General features: G+C 43.3%; 1 protein-coding gene across 1 annotated transcript in view; it reads left to right on the top strand.

The window, feature by feature from the left end:
* CDHR4 (cadherin related family member 4) overlaps window positions 1-17,767 on the top strand; it is a 30,747-nt gene that overhangs the window by 12,466 nt on the left and 514 nt on the right. The window lies entirely within an intron of this gene.

Here is a 17,767-nt window from a genome sequence, read left to right as displayed (position 1 = left end):
CTCTAAATCTCATAGGTCTACCTATCTTTGCCTCCTACGTGCTGGGATTAAATAGGTGGCCTGGCTTAGCACTTTTAAACTATTAAGAACAGCTAACTAGTGATCACAGATGGTATTATTCTACACTGGTCAGAAATTTACACAGGCAGAGGTGGGCAGATCTCTGAGTTTGAGGCTACCCTGGTCTACAAATCAAATCCCAGGACAGCCAGGGCTACAGTACACAGAGAAACCCTCTCTCAAGAAGGAAAAAAAGCCCACATATCATAGGATGAAGTCTTAGGTCCTAATGTGGCATCCAAAGTGTTGCTGCTAGCTCCAGTCCACCTCCTCAGGTTTTATCCTTTTTTTTGTTTTTTAAAAAACTATTTATTTACTTTTTATTTTTTATTTTTGGTGTGTGCATTAGTATGAATGTGTCAGATCCCTTAGGATTGGAGTTACAGACAGGTGTGAGCTGCCATGTGGGTGCTGGGAATTAACCCAGGTCCCTTGGAAGAGCAGACAGTGCACTTAACCACTGAGCCATCTCTCCTGCCCCCACTCAGGTTTTATTCTTAGAGCCTACTAACTAACTAGCTTGTTAAGCATCTCATATGTGTTTTGCTCCCCAGTTCCTCTTGCTAGCTGAATCCCATGACCTTTGTCCCTGTTTAGGATTCTGTTACTTTACCTTCATCTCTTAGCTCCAGAGTCCAGTTCAAATTCTCCCCAGCTTTATAAAATAGCAAACATTTAGATTACTAGAGAATATTCTAGTCCCTTTGAACTGCAAAAGCATTATAGCACTTAAGCAACAGAACAAGAATTGCTGTTTTTTGCTTGCTCTAGTTCTCTCTCTCTCCCTCCTTCCCTCTCCCCCTGTGTGTATACACACACACACATATATGTATGTATGTCACAGAGTGTGCCAGAGTCAGAGGACAACTTCCTCTCCTACCATGTTGTTTAGAGATCCAACTTTGTTAATCATGTTAGTGTGACAAGCACTCATCCCCTGAGCCATTTTGCCAGCCCGGCTTTTGTTTTTTGAGACAGAGTATTACTATGTAGCTTAGGCAGGTCACCAACTTGATTTGTAATCCAGGTTCATATCTAACTTTTTAAAAAGATTTATTTATTTAGTATGTATACAGTGTTTTGCCTGTAAGTGTGCCTGCAGCCCAGAAGAGGACACCAGATCTCATAGATGGTTATGAGCCACCATGTGGTTGCTGGGAATTGAACTCAGGACCTCTGGAAGAGCAGCCAGTGCTCTTAACCCCTGAGCCATCTCTCCAGCCCTTGGTCTTTTTTTTTTTCCAGCCACCTAAGTGCTAGGATTATAAATGTGAACAGCCACATTTCAGGTTGGTATTTGCCTTATTCATTTATTTATTCATCTTAATGTATATGGATATTTTGCCTGAATGTATGTATGTATGTATGTATGTATGTATGTATGTATACATACCACATGAAAGTCTGGCAACCACAGAGGTAGGAAGAGGGTGTTGGCTTCTTTGGAACTATAGTTACAGTTGAAAGCCACTGTATGGATGCTGGGAATTCAACCTGGGCCTCTGAGAGAGCAGCAACCACTGAGCTCTCTGTAGCCCAATATTTGTTTTTGTTTTTTGAGACAAGGTTTCTCTGTGTAGCCCTGACTGTCCTGAACTCAAGGATAAAGATGTACACTACTACACCTAACTGGTTTTGGATTTTTTGAGACTGGGTTTCTCTGTATAACTGTTGGGTGGTGGTGGTGATGGGCGCAGCACGGCTTTAATCCCAGCACTTATGTGCCAGAGGCAGTTGGACCACTGTAAATTCCAGGCCAGCTCCTCTACAGAGTGAGTTCCAGGACAGCTAGGGCTGTCTCAAACAAACCCTGTCACAAAAAACCCAAGAAACCTAACAACAAAATAAAAACCAAAACTTTTGGAGTCAGGCATAGTATTTTACCTCTGTAATCTAAATATTTTGGGGGGTTGGGGCAGGAGAATCACCAAAAGTTCAAGATCATCTTAGGCTTTAGTGTTAGACCCTGTCTTAGTAATTTGAATAATTTTTAGTCATGCTTAGTGTCATGAGCCTGTAGTCCTACCTACCCCAGAGGCTGAGATAGGAGAATCAAAAGTTCAAGGTACATCTGAGCTACAAAGTGAAATTAAGGCCAGTCTGTGCAACTTCCTAAAACCCCGTCTAGATAACTGTAATAAAGAAAGGAGGGAGCTGGAAAGATGGCTCCATAAGTGTTTGCCACAAGCATAAGGACTTGAATTTGATTCCTGGAACCCATATAGGAAACTTCCTGTAGGTAGGGCTGGAGAGACGGCTCAGGGGTAAGGGTACTTACTCTCTCAGAAGACTGGGGTTCGGTTCCCTGTACCCACGTGGTAGCTTATAGTCATCTGTACTTCAGTTACAGGAGATCTGATGCTGTCTTTATGTTTGTTTCTTTGAAGACAGGGTTTCTCTGTGTAATAGTCCTGGCTGTCCTGGAACTGGCTCTGTAGACCAAACTGGTCTTGAACTCTGAGATCTGCCCACACTGACACACCTGGCTTTGATGTCTTCTTTTCTTCTTTTCAGGCACCAAGCACATATATGACGTGTACATAAAGGCAAAAATATACACATAAAAATAAATGAAAAGGAATATCTTCATGTAGTTGCACAGGTTTGTAATTCCAGAGCTGGGGTGGTAAAGGTAGATTCCTGTAGTTCACTACTTGGTCAGTCTAGTTGGTAAATGCAGGCCCCAGGGACCAGTGAGATCCTGTCTCAAAAAAACAAGGGGGCTGTAGAGATGGCACAGTGGTCAGTAAGAATGCTTGTTGTGAAAACAAGATTGAGTTTGTATCCACAGGGAGGATCATTGGGCCTTGCTGACTGTCTAGTTGTAAAAAACAAAACAAAACCATGAGCTCTAGGGTTTTTGTTTTTCTAGGTTGGGGTTTTGGTTTTCGGTTTTTTTGTTTTGTTCTGTTTGCTTTTTTGAGACAGGGTCTCTCTGTGTAGCCTTGGTTGTCCTGGACTCCCTTTGTAGACCAGGCTGACCTTGAACTCAGAGCAATCTGCCTGCCCCTGCCCCCCCCTGCCCCCCACCCCAGTGCTGGGATTAAAGGGCGTGTGGTCCCACTCTCTGGCTAATGCCAGTTTTGACTCTTAGAAAATGTGCTAGGTGAGCATACTGGTGCTGATATTCTGAGGCCCTCTCTGGCTTAGGACTTTTTTTTTCTTCACCCTTTGACACTTTAGGAGCAGTAGTTGCAGAGTTGGGGAAAGGCTTGCATGGTACGCTCTTGTTTTGGGCTTGGAATAAGAAATTAAGTATTATATGTTTGTGACATTATGTCTACTGTTGTAGGGTTTGAAATTTTTTTTATTCTAATTTTTGAGGCTAGATCTTATTTTGTAGTCCAGACTGACCTAGAAATTACATGTAACCTATGCTGGCCTCACTCTTAAGTGATCCTCCTGCCTTAGTCTCCCAAGTGGTGAGGCATATAGGAGTAAGCCGCTGTGTTTAGCACATACACACCTCCACCCTGGTTCCCCCCCACCCCTTTTATTTTTCTTTTAGATAGGTTATCACTTTGTAGCCATGGCTGGCCTGGTTGGGCTTAAAGTCCTAAGAGCTCTGCTCTCTGGCTCCCAAGTGCTGGGATTAAAGGAGTGTAGCACCATGCCTAGCAGAGCTTGCTCATTTTTAAATGTAAATAGACAATCATTTTTGCTTCAGCCGGATTTGAATTTTTTTTTAAATTTTGTGCATACTCGCATCATGGTGTGGGAGTTAAACTGCAACTGGCTGAGCCATCTTACTGTTCTTTTGGTTCTTTTATGAAAGATGATAGATTAAGATGGGGTTTTTTGCTTTTTATTTTTTGTTTTTGTTTTGTTTTTTGAGACAAGGTCTCACTATGTAGGTCAGGCTGTCCTGGAACTTAGTACTGTGTAAACCAGGCTGGCCTTGAGCTCACAGAGATCTGTTTGCCTCTGCCTTCTGAGTGTTGTGTGCTACTATGCCTGGCTCTTGCTCCCCCTCCCCCTTTTTTAAAAAAGATTTATTTATTATTATGTATACAGTGTTCTGCCTGCATGTACACCTGCTCACCAGAAGAGGGCACCAGATCACATTATAGATGGTTGTGAGCCTCCATGTGATTGCTGGGAATTGAACTCAGGACTTTAGGAAGAGCAGTCAGTGGTCTTAACCTCTGAGCCATCTCACCAGCCCCCCTTTCTCTTTCTCTCTCTCTCTCTCTCTCTCTCTCTCTCTCTCTCTCTTTCTCTCCCCACCCCCCCCTCAAGATTACTTAAATGTATGTACATGTGTGTGCAGATGCCCATAGAGGTCAGAAGTAGGGCATTGAATCCTTTGGAGCTGGAGTTAGTCGTTTGTGAGCCACCTGATCTGGGTGCTGGGATTTGAACTCCTGTCTATTATAGAACAATAAGCATTCCTTTTTTCCCCTCCATCTATTTATTTATTTGATCACTTTACAGCCTGATTTTAGCCCCTCCCTCCTCTTCCAGTCCTTCCTTCCTGAACCCTGTCCCGTATTTACCTCCCTCCCCCTTTCTGGGAGCTGGAAGGGTCAAGGACTCCACAAGAAGACCTACAGAGTCAACTGACCTGGGCCCGTGGGGACTCACAGAGACTCAGCTACCACCAAAGAGCATGCATGGGCTGGGCCTAGGCCCTACACATAGGGAGCAGAAAGCACTCTATTGCTGATCTGTCTCTCCAGCCCTTAGCCTAAGATTCTCAGGTTTGATGTTATGGTTTGAAATTACATTTAGGGCTGGTACACCACCATGACCACACACACACAAACACAGTTAAAACAAACAAAAAACCTTCTGAATTTCTGAACCCCTCTATAAAAGTCTTATTTGTAGATTTATACCTGCCTTATGTGAAAGGAGAGTAGGCAAGGGGCTAGGCTGGACTGTCTGTCTCTCTGTCTTAGAACTTTTTTCCATTTCTTTTATGCACATGTGTTGGGGAGTGTGCATGCTGTGGCATGTGAGTGGAGGTCAGAGGACAACTTGCAGGAGTCAGTTCTCTCCGTTATGTGGTTCTAGGGGTGGTGCTGAACTCAAGTCACCAGGCTTGGCAACAGTTGTCTACCTACTCAGCTCGGCCCCCCCCTGCACCCCCCCCCCCCAAATCAGGGTTTCATGTAGCCCAGGCTAGCTTTGAACTCTTGATCTCCTGCCTCACCTTCCTATAATTACAGGTGGGCATTGTTCTGCTTGACCAGATTGTGCTATTCAGATCTAAAATTGATGTCAGTTGAGTAAACTCACCTGCAGTTGATAAAAATTGGGTGTATTGAGCTGGGCGTTGTGACACATGCCTTTAATCCTAGCACTCGGGCGGCAGAGGCAGGTGGATCTCTGAGTTCGAGGCCAGCCTGGTCTCAAAGTGAGTCCAGGACAGCCAAGGCTACACAGAGAAACTCTGTCATAAAAAACAAAAACAAAACAAAAATGGGTGTATTATGATTGAGTGAACAGTCATTAGCAGCATATTCTGAAGCCAAAAATTCTTATAATGACAGTGCTGTGGTATGGAGGTGGGAAAAGTGAAGCCCTGTGAACCCTGCTAATGGGAGTGGGAAACAGTGCAGCAGCTTTGGCAAGAGTTCGACAAACCTTCCCTTTTCCTCCCTGCCTCCCCTCCCCTTTCCATCTCTGTGTAGCCCCCTGGCCCTGAATTTATAATTCTGTGGAATTCTGGGTTTAGAGGTATGTGCCACCATGCCTGGCTTTGACAGTTCTTTAGCTGATTAGAAAGGTTTTTACTATCAGCATTAATAACTAGAGAGGTGAAGAGATGGCTTAGCAGTTAAGAGCTCTAGCATAGTGCTTTTTTTAAAAAAAATATTTATTTTAATTAGGTGCACTGGTATTTTGCCTGCATGTGTCTGTGTGAGGGTATCAGATCCTCTGGAACTGGAATCACAGACAGTTACGCGCTGCCAGGTGGGTGCAGGGAATTGAGCCTGGGTCCCCTGGAAGAGCAGCCAGTGCTCGTAACCCCTGAAGAGTTTCTCCAGCCCCTACCGTGATGGTGTTACAGAGGACCTGAGTCAGGTTCCCAGCACCCAAGTCAAGCAGCTTGCAGTTGTCTACAGCAGTTGTTCTGACACCTCTGGGGTACACAGGGAGGCAGGTGGGTCTCTATGAGAGGTTAGCCTGGTCTACATAACAAGTTCCATGGCAACCAGAGCTGTATAACAGAACGACTGTCTAAAAAAGCTGGGCGTGCGTGCCGGCGTACACCTTTAGTCACAGCACTCAGGAGGCAGAGGCAGGTGGATCTCTGTGAGTTTGAGGCCTGGTCTATAGAGCCAGTCAGGACAGCTCTGTCCTCTGTCTCGAAAAACAAAAACAAACAAACAAGGGTCCATATTTATGTGATTGTATTTCTAGGCAGTGTCCAGAAGAGGGACAGTCAGTAGAGTTGTAGTTGTTCAAGTCCTCCAGGTGGTGGTAGAGGCAGTGAAGTAATAACAAAAGTGTTTAGTGTTTCTTTTTGAGATGATAATTAAATGTTTTAAAGTTGTGGTGATGGTTGCGTGTTTTTGAGTACTAAGAACCACTGAATTGCACACTGTGGTGAGTGCGTTGTGTGATGTGGGTCATCCTGGTGAAGCTGTTGACTAAAGCATTGGCTGAGGTGGCTCATTGGGTAAAGGCTTTTGCCACCCAGCTTCCTGACTCACGTGCCATCTCCGGGGCCCACATGGAGGAAGGAAAAACCTAACTCTCGCAAATTGTCCTCTAACCTCCGCAAATTGCAGCATATTTGCCCCAAAAATGTACTTTAAAAGTGGTTAAAAACTTAGTGTGGGCCGGGCGTGGTGGCGCACGCCTTTAATCCCAGCACTCGGGAGGCAGAGGCAGGTGGATCGCTGTGAGTTCGAAGCCAGCCTGATCTACAAAGGGAGTCCAGGACAGTCAAGGCTACACAGAGAAACCCTGTCTAAAAAAACAAAAACAAAAACAAACCTTAGTGTGTTCAGTAAAAATATTTAAATATATTTACTAGTAAATGAGAAAAATAAATTGGGATGTTACTTTGAGTATTTTTGTGTATAACCAGAATATTTTGTTTGTTTTTTGAGACAGGGCCTCATCCTATAGCCCAGTTAGCTTGAAACTCTCTATGTAGCCCAGACTAGCCTTCAGCTCAGGGCAGCCCTCCTGCTTCAGACTCTTGTGTTACAGGTGTGTACCACTCTGACGGACTGTTTGGTTTTTAAGGCAGATAGAGTCTTGGCTATGTAGCACTGTATGATTTTGAACTTGTCATTCCCTTGTTGTACAGAATGGTTTCATAGCCCAAACAAATCCTGTGTGTTCTACCTGTTCAGCTTTCCCCTACCCTTGGCAATCACTTTGTTGTTGGTGTTTTACTATCTCTGTAGCTTTGCCTTTCTAGAGTGTCAGATAGTTGGAAACATATTTTTATGTTTCTCTTATTTCAGACAGATTGTCATGTAGCCTGGGTTGGTTTTCAACTTGCTCTGTAGCTGAGTATGATCTTGCCCTTCTGTCTGATCCTTTTGCATCCACTTCTCTAGTGCTGGAATTATAGGTATGTACCATAATACTCAGTTACAGTGTTGGGAATGCAGTCAGGGCGTCGTGTGTGTGTTAGACAAGCACTCTTCCACCGGAGCTATAGCTCAGTCCTATGTGTTCATTTCAGGTGGCTAATGTGCATCTATGATTTCCCCATGTCCTCAAATAGCTTGTTAGCTTTTTTTTTTTTTAAAGATTTATTTATTTATTATTTTGACAACATTCTGCCTGCATGTGAGCTTCCACGCCAGAAGAGGGCACCAGATCTCAGTATAGGTGGTTGTGAGACATGTGGTTGCTGGGAATTTAATTCAGGACCTTTGGAAGAGCAGACTTTTTTTTTTTTTAAGGTTTTGCAAGACTTCTCTGTGTAGCCTTGGCTGTCCTAGACTCGCTTTGCAGACCAGGCTGGCCTCGAACTCACAGAGATCTGCCTGCCTCTGCCTCCCAAGTGCTGGGATCAGAGGCTTGTACCACCATACCTGGCTTTAGAATCTTTTATTTTATTTTATTTTATTTTATCTTTTGTTTTTTTGAGACAGGGTTTCTCTGTATAGCCTTGACTGTCCTAGACTCGCTTTGTAGACCAGCAGAATCTTTATTTTTAAAAAGGATTTAAAACATGAAAATAGAAGGTAGATTATTTAGCCACAGGAAGGGGACAAGTGGGAGGGGGTAAAGGGCACAAGAGAGGATAATTCAGGCTGAATATGGACAAAGTCCATGATATGCATGTATGAAAATGTCACAATGAAACTCATCATTTTGTATAATGGGTATATACTAAAAAAGTCGCCAAAGATTATATTGCCACCCTCGCCAAACACAAGCTTTAATGTGAGGGTGTCTAGGATGCCATTCTTTCTTTAGATGAAATAGTGAATTATAGGCATTCTTTAGAGAGTGGAGACATTGTAATTGTTGTCTTCAGTTCTTATTTGTACTTATTTTTTATTTTTATTTTTAAAAATAAGGTAACACATGCTCAGTTGTCCTTGAACTTGTGTGGGCTCCACAAGATCTGGAAGTGGTGAAGTCATAGGCTTGTACCACCTCTTCCTGCCGTACCTTCAGTGTTGAGCTGGTGCCTGGCTGCACAGAGAGAAGGACTTGAGACACACTGCTTACATGCAGGCACACTCCTTCCCTCCTACCCCGTTGCTTTGCTTCCCTGCAATGTGAAAAAGCACAGAAAGAGTTGATGTCTCTAACTTTGGGTTTCCCACATCATTTGCAGGAGCAGTAAACTGAACACCTGGCCTGTGGTGTGTACTGCCTGCAAATGACTCTTTCTCCATACTAGACCTTGCTTCTTAACACTTTTCTAGCAACCAGGCAAAGAAAGTAAATAATGTTTTAAGTATTTCTCAGCTGTGGAGCCTGACTTGGCAGGTCACTTTCCTGTGGTACTGGCTGGAGTTGCCTACATTCCATACCTCATAGATTGGTCTGATAAAGAGAGGGTTAGCCGAGTGCACTTCTGTAATCCTGGCACTCAAAAGAGGCAGAGGCAGGTGGATTGCTGTGAGTTGGAGGCCAGCCTGTTGTACAAAGTGAGTCCAGGACAGCCAAGGCTACAAAGAGAAACCCTGTCTCAACAAACAAACACAAACAAACAAAAGGGGGAGGGCCAAGTCCACTTACTTTAGTTATGCAGAATTTTACTGGGGATTGAACCTGCACCTTCAATATGCTCCACAAATGTTCCACCACTGAGCTGTACCTCAGCTCTGTCTACTTTTTCTGTTGAGACAGGGTCTCACTGATTGTCTAGCTGTTTTGACTGTTTATGTAGCCTGGTAGGTCTTGAATTTGTGTTTTTCCTGACTCAGCTGTGATTATAAAGCCTAATGTACCAGGGTAGGTTTTGACAGTTTTCTATATTAAATGTAGACAGGGCAGCTAATGTTAACGGGAGTTCATTAGCATAGAAAAAGACATGACTACCAGGAAGTCTCTAACCTGTTTAGGAAGATAAATGATAAAATACAAGGTTATATTAGCTATGAGTCTTTCCCAAAAAATCCTGACCTTGGTGAGCAGATACTAAACTGGAGAGTTTTTTCTCTCTTTTCTTTCCTTAAAAACAAAGACAAAAACCCAAACAAACAACAAATAAAAACAAACAAACAAAGCAGGGTCTCATTTTTGTAGCCCTGGCTGTCCTGGAACTCGATCTGAGGACTAGGCTCACCTCAGAGATCTGCCTACCTCTGCCCCTGAGTGCTGGGATTAAAGGTGTGTGCCAAGCTAATTTGGAGATTTTTATGCGTGTGGGTTTTTTTTTTTTTTTTTTTTTTTTTTTTTTGGTGTGGGCACTGAACTCCGCTAAAGGTCTTGCACATATTGGTTAGTGTTCTATCACTGAGCTAAATTCCAGCCAACTGTGAATTTCTAAGTATAACAAATTGAAGTCATGAGGGACTTGATTGGTCAGAAGTAGAGAGAACTCAAAAAAAGAAGAGAACACTACACATGGGAATGGGCAGGTGGCTATGGTCCCTAGCCTACCAAACACATTTAAGGAAGACACTTCTAGGCTTGGGCCACAGCTTTGACTAGCTAGATGGAAGAATTATTGTGGGGTTATGTTGGCAGAACATGTTAGAAATCAACATCCTAGAACTTAGTGGGTAGATTCCATTTACAAGGAAATTTATCACCATAAGCACTATACTGTGAAGTTCTTGAGTGAGGTGTTAGAGGAAGCTGCTGGCCTCTATTCGATGCATCGTGGGAGTCAAAACAGCTGTGGTTGGGCTCTAGGAAAGCTGGCTGAATGGTGGGGGCCTGGTGAGAGTTGCATAATGGAGCCAGAACGAAAGGCTTCTTCCTTTTGCATTAGTGTCTCAGTAATGTCTCTTACTGACAAAGTTTAGTATCAGCTAGCAAGGGAAAATAATGATTTCATCTCCTTTTTTTGCCAAGCAGGGGATCTCTGAGTTCAAGACCAGCCAGGTCTACAAAGCAAGTCTAGGACAGCCATGGTTACACAGAGAAACCTGTCTCAAAAAACAAAAACAAAGCAAAACAAACTGAATAACTTGACATTGCAAGGGCGCCATGAGCTAGGTAGTAGTTAGTAGCTAGAGAGTACCACACTGCCTCTCAGTGTTTGTTTATGAAATACTTAGACTTGGTTCTCCTCAAGCCCAGAGTTGTGTGGCCCATGCTTATGTGACTCAGTCCATTGCGTTCTGTTTTTTACAGGAATTTTACTGGTTTTCCTTCGATTGTATCAGATAGTAAAACATGAACCAAAGACCAAAAGACACATTTGCTAAAACTAAAACTGTTGCCTTAATGTTGTCTCCCCTTCCTGGCTTATCAGGTTTAACTTTATTTATTTTTTGGTTTTTTGAGACAGGGTCACTCTGTGTAGCCCTGGCTGTCCTGGACTCCCTCTGTAGACCCGGCTGGCCTTGAACTCACATAGATCCATCTGCCTCTGCCTCCCAAATGCTAAGATTAAAGGTGTATGCCACCACCACCCAGCCAGGTTTAACTTTTTTAAAAAGTAGGTTAAGCCAGGCGTGGTGGCGCACGCCTTTAATCCCAGCACTCGGGAGGCAGAGGCAGGCAGATCGCTGTGAGTTCAAGGCCAACCTGGTCTACAAAGTGAGTCCAGGACAGCCAAGGCTGCACAGAGAAACCCTGTCTGGAAAAACCAAAAAAAAAAAAAGTAGGTTAAATAAATAGTAGGATCCAGGCCAGCCAGGGCCACAGAATGAGACCTTGTCCTGACAGTGGTAGCGATGATGATGATGGTGTGGGTGTTATGGTGATCAGAACAACAACAACAGTATTGTGAGTATTATGGTATTCATTTGTAGTCCCAGCTACTTGGAAGGTGGAGACAGGCGGAAGAGTTGCTAGGGTACTAATTCAAGGCTATCCTGGGTAATAGCCAGACCCTGTATGAAAAAAAAGAAAAAAAGAATGTTTTTAAAGAATTTGATAATCCTGTCTATTCTTCCAAAACTCCTGAGTTCAATTCCCAGCAACCACATGGTGGCTCATAATCATCTATAATGTGATCTGTTGCCCTCTTCTGGTGTGCATGCTCACATGCGGGCAGAATATAAATAATAAATCTTAAAAAAAAAAAGTGTGATAATCTATTCTGATATTTCCACTGCCTAAGTGATACAGTTAATTATTTTGCTGTACTAGGGATTGATCCCAGAGCCTCACACGCTAGGCATGCACTTTACTAATATGTCTCTAGATCAACATGTCTCTATACCTGGTGCATTTCATTTTAAAAGAAATAATAGAAATGCTGGGTGGTGGTGGCACATGCCTTTAAGCCCAGTAGTCTGGAGGCAGAGCCAGGCAGATGTCAGTTCAAGGCCATCCTAGACTGCACAGAGAAACCCTGTCTCAAAAAAAAAAAAGTAGTAATACAATAAAATTTATGAACCAGTTTTTGATATAATTTACAAATTTGTGAAATGTAAAAGTACCAGGGATGCTTTGTTTAATAAGGAATATTGCCTAGCAAAGGCAAATGTTAATTTGCTGTGATATAAAATATGTTGGCTTCTAAATTCTGTTTTTGTTTTTTGTTTTGTTTTGTTTTGTTTTTTATTTTTTTGAGACAGGGTTTCTCTGTGTAGCCTTGGCTGTCCTGGACTCCCTTTGTAGACCAAGTTGGCCTCGAACTCAAGAGCAATCCTCTTGCCTCTGCCTCCTGAGTGCTGGGATTAAAGGTGTGCGCCACCACGCCCGGCAGCCTCTGAATTCTGAGTTTACAGTGCATGCCTGCTGCTCTGAGTGTGTGTGTCTGCCTGACTGAAGAATGCAGGGACCAGGTATTTATTGCCTTGCAATTTCTGTGGAGACTGCTTCCCTGGTTCTGAAAATAGCCCTGACCTTGTTTGTAACCAAAGCTCATCACAGTTTCCCTTTGTTTGCCAGGACTTTTTATTCACTGCCACTTTCTGAGCTTGTTGCTGGATTAAATCAGACAAAAACAAAAAACCCAGCACATTTACTTTGTGTCTTTTAAGTTTGATTTAGCAAGATCTTTTATTTAGCTCCTTGTTCATTATTGAGTTATTTGTGTGTGCCTAATCTTTCTCCTCTTTGTGTCATTGATTGAAAATTAATCCTTTTTTTTTTGTAGGTTATATTTTTACAAATATTTTGTTACAGTTTTTATTCTTTACGCTATTCTTTTTTAAATATTCTATATACATAGAAAGATGAGAGAGGAGCCGGGGAGAGGGAGGAGAAGGGCGGTGCGCACGCCTGTGAGTGTGCTCTGTCTTCACACACACCAGAAGAGGGCATCAAATACCATTGTAGATGGTTATGAGCTACCATGTGGTTGTGGAGAATTGAACTCCAGACCTCTCGAAGAGTAGTCAGTGCTCTTAACTGCTGAGCCATCTCTCCAGCCTCTCTCTCTCTTGTTTGTTTTTCAAGACAAGATTTCTCTGTGTAGCCTTGGCTGTCCTGGACTCACTTTGTAGACCAGGCTGGCCTTGAACTCATGGTGATCCACCTGCCTCTGCCTCCCCGAGTGCTGGGACTACAGGTGTGGGCCAGGATGTCTGGCTTTTGTCTTCCAGCCTCTCTTAATGTTACTCTTTTTTTTTTTTTTAATGCTGTTCTTATCTGGCTACATTTAAACTTATTTTTGATTCACTTAACACATTTTTAAAAAAGATTTTAGAGTCTACACAGAATTTTATGTTCCCTTTGTTGCTGATTTGGAATTCTGTCACATAGCCAATATACTTTGTTCTTTGAAAAGTCACTTTACCATTTTGTTGTGGTTTTAGTAGAGATAGGTGATTCCTTATACTCTTAGCACTTAGGAGGAGTTGACCTGGGCTACAAAGTTCCAGACCAGCCTGGACTTGGCTATAGACTAAGACCTTGCCTCAAACAAAACAAATTCTTTGTGTGTGTGTGTGTGTGTGTGTGTGTGTGTGTGTGTGTGTGTACACTTTGGTTGTTTTTTTAAAAATATTTTTATTAAGTATACAATGTTCTGCTTGCATTTACATCTGCATGCCAGAAGATTGCATTATAGATGGTTGTGAGCCACCATGTGGTTGCTGAGAATTGAACTCAGCACCTCTGGAAGAGCAGCCAGTGCTCTTAACCTCTGAGCCATCTCTCCAGCCCAACACTTTGTTTTTTTAAGACCAGGTCTCACTATGTAGCCTTGGCTGACTTGGAACTCTCTATGTAGGCCTGGCTAGGCTCCAATCCATAGAGATTGGCCTGCCTCTGCCTTCTGAGTTCTAGGATTAAAGGAGTGCACTGCCACACCAGGCAGTAAGCCCTAATATTAAAAACAAGAAACAATTCTTACTCTTTCATAAAATGTTTCCTGCTATATACTTACTCTACTGTGTAAACCTGTTTATACTTCATACATATAAATGTATTTTATTACTTCTCAGCCTTTGGGCAGCATTCATGTATAAGTATGTTTGATTTTTAAAAATGTAGCTATATTTATTATATCCTAGGCCAGGAATTGCTCTGCATACTTAGTAACCAACAAAATAGAGAGCCTTGCCTCCATGGAGGTGACCCTGTAGTAACAAGTAGTAGACTGTAGGTATCTTGAGTAAAGAATATGCAAGACAGGAGATAAAGGCCATGAGGGAGCCAGGTGGTGGTGGCAGCGGCAGCGGGGGAGGCAGCGCACGCCTTTAATCCTTGGGAAGCAGAGGCAGGTGGATTGCTGTGAGTTTGAGGCCAGCCTGGTCTTTAGAGGGAGTTCCAGGACAGCCAGAGCTGTTACACAGAGAAACCCTGTCTTGGGGCGGGGGAGGCCATGAGAAAGGGCCTGGGCTATAGTTCACTGGGTAGAGTGCTTGCCCAGCACACGGGAAGCCCTGAATTTAGTCTCCAGTGCCTACCAGTGCCCTGGCCCCACCCAAACCAGGACAGTGAAAAAGCACAGCTTAAGTGGAAAGCAGAATGCAAGTTAAATTGCAGTTAAATTGGCAGGGTAGGGGTGGATTTTACTACAAAAGAGACACTCACTAGTCAAAGGCTTACTTTAGTAGTGAGGATTGAATCTAGGGTCTTGTGCATGTTAGACACGTACTCCACCACTGAGGTATATTTCTAGCCTCTGCCCCCAATTTGAGATGGGGTTTTTAAATATCCCAAGTTAAATTTGACTTTATGGTCCAAATGAAGATGACTTCTGAGTCTGCTGCTTCAGCCTGGAGTCACAGGCATGAGTTGCCGTGCCGGGGTTATGTAAACAGGGCTCCTTGACTACTAGTGCTTGTGCTTGTGTGGAGGTCAGAGCATGTGTGCATGTGTCATGTATGTGTATGTTGCATGTATGAATATGGGTACATGTGTTCACATTATGGTGCTTGTGTGGAGTCAGAGTACGATTTTTGGTGTTGGTCTTTGCATTCTGCCTTGTTTGAGACAGGTTCTCTTGTTTGCTACTGTATCCACTCAGCCAGCTGCCCCCCACCACCACCTGTGATCTTCCAGGAATTCTGTTGCAGCTGGCCATCTCTCCTGCTGTCTCTCTCTTACAAGCATTGGGATTGCAAACATATGCTGCTTTACCCTCTGAACCATCTCCCTGTTTGAAAAAGGGATCTCAGTACACTGCTCAGACTGGCCTCAAATTTGATATCCTCTTGCCTCCGCCTTCCCAGTGTTGGGATTAAAGGCCCTACCTCTACATGTGCTACCATGCCAGACAGTTTAAAGACTTTAATTTTTAAAAATACTAATTTATTATTTATACAGTATTCTGCCTGCATGTGTGCCTGCACATCAGAAGAGGGCACCAGATCACATTATAGATGGTTGTGGCCACCATGTGGTTGCTGGGAATTGAACTCAGGACCCTTGGAAGAGCAAACAGGGCTCTTAACCACTGAGCCATGTCTCCAGCCCTTTTTCTTTTTTTCTTTTTTTTTTTCTTTTGTTGCTGGTGGTTGCTGTTTGTGTTTTAATTTGTTTTTATTTTGTTGTTTGTTTGTTTTTTGAGACAGGATTTCTCTATATAGCCCTGGGGTTTCTCTGTATAGCCCTGGCTGTTCTGGAACTCATTGTATAGACCCCGCTGGCCTCAAAGAGATCCTCCTGCCCCTGCCTTCCAAGTGCTAGGGTTAAAGGTGTGTGCCACCGCAGCTAATTGCAGCACTGTTGATGTAGAATTCACATGTTCTTACTCCCATTTTAATAGAATAGCTAAGATTGCTGTTTTGATAGTAAGACATCTGGAAGGCCGCAGTGCAGTTAGGAATGAGAGCTACTGATCACACCAGGGTGCTGATTGGGAATAGGATGCCACTGAGACCTGGTAGGCTTGGAGGGTGGATCCAGTAGGAGTACCTCATGGAAGACAAGAGCTCCAGAGCAACTTAGGTTTTGATGAGAGTACCTGTAAAAACGGAGTTGAGGATGGGCAGACTGCAGGTTCAGAGAGGCTTAGTGAGGAGAAGGAGATGCTGTTTGTCCCTGTGTGTTTTCCTAGGGTGTGAGTCTGATGCTTAGTAAGAGAGATCAGAGGCCCTAGTCTTGACTGCAAAATTAAGAGAGTAGGTGAAGGGAGAAACATCAAAGCAGACAGAGACAGGAAGGTGAGGAGAATGGTGCTTAGAAACAAGTGAAGGAAAAAGTGTATCAAAGAGATTTGACAGTTCCAACCTCCTAGAGTTCTTGACCTTTCACAGGGGTTGCTTAAGATACTTGCATATTAGATATTTGCATTATGATTCGTAACAGTAGCAAAATTACAGTTATGAAGTAGCAATGACAACAGTTTTGTGGTTGGGGGTCACCACAACAGGAGGAACTGTAACAGGGGTCAAGGCATTAGGAAGGTTGAGAACCACTGTCATAGAGGATTGTCATGGTAATTATAGTCTGCTTGGGAACCAGTGCTTTTTCTATCATACATACTGGTAGTCTTGTTTTGTTTTGTTTTGTTTGTTTGCTTAAAAAAGGGGGGGGGCTTATGTGGGGTAGTGGTGGCTCATGCCTTTAATCCCAGAATTTGGGAAGGTGAGGCAGGTGGATTTTTGTGAGGACAGCTAGGGCTACACAGATAAACTCTAAAAAAAACCAACCAATCAAACAAAGGGCCAAAAAACCAATCAATCCAGGTTTTAGACAGTACAGACTGGCCTCAAACTCCTAGGGGAGGCTAACCTCCTGTGTGTAGAATTGTGGCCAGGTTGACCTTGGTTTCTAGCCTTCTGACTATGAGGATTCCAGATGTAAGCCACCACACCAGGCAAACCAGGCAATTAATCTTAAAATGTCAACTTGAAGTATTTTCTAACAAGCATATGGGCTCTCTTGCATTTCAAGGTACATAAGCAGCTCAGAGAACAGGGATCCTGCCTCTGCCTCCTGAGTGCTGGGATTAGAGGTGTGCACCACCATGCTTGACAATTTTTGATTTTCTTAAAGGAAGGAAAAAACTGGCCTTAGAGGGAAGGGGTTCTAATACAAGGAATGTGTCTCTGTTCCTGTGGTTGACAGCATGGGAAGGGAAGCCTAGTGGTGTCCAACACTGCTGAAAATCAACAGCCACAGATTTAAAGTAGAAGAATCTGAGTTCCCTCTAGGGGAAAACAAAAAGATTTAAAAATATGTTTAAATAGCTGGACATGGTGGCCCATACCTTTAATTCTAGCACTTGGGAGGCAGATTTCTGAATTCCAGGCCCAACCTGGTCTACAGAGCTAGTTCTAGGGCAGCCAGGGCTATACAGAGATAACCTGTATCGAAAAAGAACAAAAAACTGCTTTAAATCTTACCAGAGAATGACTTTTTTTTTTTTTTTTAAATGTTTGGCCCTCTGTACCTTCAGAGAAGTTTTGAGGCTAACGTGACCTGTTGTTTAAGGTAGAGGCTCTTCTGAGGAGATAGCAAATTTAGGGCTATCCTGGGTGACATGGGGAAACCTTGCCCTAGAAAAATAAACATAAAAATAAAATTGGCAGCCAGGCGTGGTGGTGCAAGCCTCTGATCCCAGCACTTGGAAGGAAAAGGCAGGCAGATCTCTGTGAGTTCGAGGCCAGCCTGGTCTACAAAGTGAGTCCAGGACAGCCAAGGCTACACAGAGAAACCCTGTCTCGAAAAACCAAAATAAAATAAAATTCACACAGGATTTTAGTCTGGATAATGGAAGCCTGTGTTGTGAAGATGGATCGTAGCAGTGGTCACACAG

The sequence above is a fragment of the Acomys minous genome, assembly GCF_964271855.1.
Source record: "Acomys minous genome assembly, chromosome: 13".
Taxonomy (NCBI): Eukaryota; Metazoa; Chordata; class Mammalia; order Rodentia; family Muridae; genus Acomys; species Acomys minous.
The sequence above is the reverse complement of the archived record's forward strand: the minus strand, read 5'-3'. Positions and strand labels throughout refer to the sequence as shown.